Raw genomic sequence first — 3,239 nt, 5'->3', positions numbered from 1 at the left:
AAAGAGAAAAAAGAAGAAAGAGAAAGAGAAAAAGAAGTTATTTATTAATTCATTTAAAATCATTATTAGCCACCTTTCTTCCTTACGGAGCTCAAGGCTGCTTACAGACATAGCTAAAACACGTAGAATAAAATACATTAAAAACATAACACCAAAAATTTAAAATCCCTACACAAGATTGTTACTAAACTTAACTAAACGAGGGTGCAAGAACAATGCCACAAAACCTACACGTGATGGTTTAGAATGCCCTCACCTCACTTCCTCGACCGCACTGCAAAACCTGCTCTTCCTGGTGGGGATTAGCCACGTCACACACAAAAATGCTGCCCAGGGTCTTCTTGATGCTCTCCAAAACAAGATGGAGGAAGAAACATTTCCTTTTGTTGTCAGCTGAGCATAACTGGCAGCCACGTACCCCCCTTCCAAACGTGGTTTAAATTTGGTTTTCACTATCTTATGGTGCAAAAAAAAGTAGCAAAACGTAGAATAGGGAGGAAGGGAAAGCCGTTAGCTACACAAAATGCTCAGTTGTGATGAGTTTGACACACTCAGTGCTCTTTCTTAACTGTATGTTGGTCTCCCCTCAAAATCAGTCCAGAAACTCCAGCTGTTCCAGAATGCTGCAGCTCAACCATTAGTGGGAGCTAGATGGAGCATGCATATTACTTCGATTCTGCAAACCTTCTGCAAATGGTTGCCCATTTGTTACCGAGCTGAGTTTAAAGTATTGGCTACCGCATATAAAGCCCTTCATGGTACTGGTCCTTCTTATTTATAGGACTGTCTCTCTCCCTATGTTCCACCACAACAACTCTGCTCATATCAAGTATTGGCTACCGCATATAAAGCCCTTCACGGTACTGGTCCTTCTTATTTACGGGACCGTCTCTCTCCCTCTGTTCCACCACAACAACTCTGCTCATATCAGCAGGGCTTTCTGCAGGTGACAACCAGCAAATGGGCACAATCAACAACTGCCCGTACACGTGCTTTTTCCATTGCGGCGCTCACCATGTGGAATGGCCTTCCCAAAGCAGTCTTTCTGCAGGTGACAACCAGCAAATGGGCAGAATCAACAACTGCTCGTACACGTGCTTTTTCCATTGCGGCTCTCACCATGTGGAATGGCCTTCCCAAAGCCGTTAGGAAGTCTCCCACTCTCCTGCCTTCCGGAAACTATGCAAAACTGAACAATTTAAGAGAACTTTTTCTGTGCAGGTATTAAGACTGCACAGTACGAAATGGTTTCACAAACTTACTTGGATAAATTATTGGGTCTTTTGGTCGGTACTGCTGTATACAGCATATTGTAAGTAGGATCCTCTTATGTAATCTCTGTAGTGCTTCATGTGTCATATTAATACTTATGCTTAGAGACGGGCATGAACCAAACCATGAAGCAAAATTCGTCACAAATTTTGCCCTGTTCGTAGTTCATGGACATAAATTTGTGATGGGTCCTATTATGTAATTTCTGTAGTGCTTCATGTGTCATATTAATACTTATGCTTAGGGATGGGCATGAACCAAACCACGAAGCAAAATTCGTCACAAATTTTGCCCTGTTCGTGGTCCGCGAACATAAATTTGTGATGGGTCTGCAATCTTGTTCATTGTACTGACTCACTGTCTGTAAAACCACCTTGAGTCCATGTGAGAAAGGGCACACTGAAAATAACGGAAACAAATAATAAATAAATTTGGGGAAGTAATCTAAACTATTAGTGGTGGTGAAAATTGGTCCCAACCAAAGACTTTCTACAATATGGGAGATTTTAAAATATTCAGATTAACGTGCTATATGCCAGGGTCCCCAACCTTTTTGAGGCTGCAGGCACCTTTGGAATTTTTTGGAATTTTGACACAGCGTGGCGAGTGCAACCACAAAAATGGCTGGTGCTGGAGGTGGAGCCAGCCACAAAATGGCTGCCGCAGCTAACCTTCAGTCACACATCCCTGAGCTGTTATGGCAGCTGCTGCTGAAGCAACATTTTGAAAAATCAGCACAGCTGATCAGATCTCCAAGGGCCAATCAGAAGCCTTGCTGGACAAAAGCCCCACCCACTTAAAAACACACTCAGTGGGCACCAGAAAGGTGTCACTGGGCACTATGGTGTCCATGTCCACCCCACTGGGCACCCCAGCTGTATGCACCACAAAGAGGAAAGGCCAAGGAGACAGAATATCGGGAAGGAGGGAGGAAAGTTTTTTATAATCAAGCCAACTAGAGAATTATAATATAGACTGAGAGCAAGAATATCGGAATAGTTGAGCATTAATCCTTTTTGCTAACAGGTATTTTAGTCATGTCTGAATATTCTAGCATGATGCAAAACTGCATTTTTGATAGCACAATTTAAAAGTAAGAGAATAAATGAAACTGGCAACAGCAGCCATATTCGGGTTTCAGAGTTTGAACTGGATATCTGGGACTCGGCAGTTACTCATAAAAGCAATTCTGGGGGAGGAGGCAGGAAAAGGTAGGAGGAGCCTCCCTTTCCGCACATACATTGGGGCCAAGATGCATAATCATGGTCAATGCATAATCATTGAAGAGACAAGCTTCACACTAGACTGGGTGGTACAGACTGTTTGGACTGAGGGAAGCAAATATATATATATATTATGGCATTAATTAGTTTATCCGCAGCATAGTGTATGGTGCCTATCAACACCCTTTCTGTCAGAATTCCAAAGGTAAGCGCAGGCTCAGAAAGTTTGGGGGACCCCTGGTTTAGACTTCAACAAGCAAAACCAATTTGTGTGAGGGCAGGCTGTAGCTCAGAGGTGTCGAACTCATTTGTTATGTGGGCCGGATCTGAGATAAATATCACTTTGTTGGGCCGGGCCATATGTGCCATAAAATATAATGCTGGTACTGGAGATATAAACTGTATAAAGGACAGCAGCTAGTAAGCTCCGAGTTAGTGTACCCTCACTGCAAGGCTCCACGGGCCGGGAGTGGTGTGCAAAAGAAAACCCATATGGGCAGACTGGAGAGCCAGCGGCGCAGCACTGGGCAGACGCTCCCACGCTGCTTGACTGCAGCAGGTGAGAGGCTGTTCTGCCATGCTGAAGCCACAATTGGAGTTGCTCCACCCACTCTCCCTGAGTAGCCTCCTGTTCCCTCCCTTGCACTAGCTGCTTGCGGGCCACACAAGAGCCCTGGATGGGCTGCATCAGGCCCCCGGGCCTTGTGTTTGACACCCCTGCTGTAGCTATTCAGCACTGTAGGG

General features: G+C 44.6%; 1 protein-coding gene across 1 annotated transcript in view; it reads right to left on the bottom strand.

The window, feature by feature from the left end:
- The window catches only part of MECP2 (methyl-CpG binding protein 2), a 108,957-nt gene that overhangs the window by 2,141 nt on the left and 103,577 nt on the right, over window positions 1–3,239 (bottom strand). The window lies entirely within an intron of this gene.

Source organism: Gekko japonicus, unplaced genomic scaffold (assembly GCF_001447785.1).
Source record: "Gekko japonicus isolate JY-2015 unplaced genomic scaffold, Gekko_japonicus_V1.1 scaffold2015, whole genome shotgun sequence".
In the NCBI taxonomy this organism is placed as follows: Eukaryota; Metazoa; Chordata; class Lepidosauria; order Squamata; family Gekkonidae; genus Gekko; species Gekko japonicus.
The sequence above is the reverse complement of the archived record's forward strand: the minus strand, read 5'-3'. Positions and strand labels throughout refer to the sequence as shown.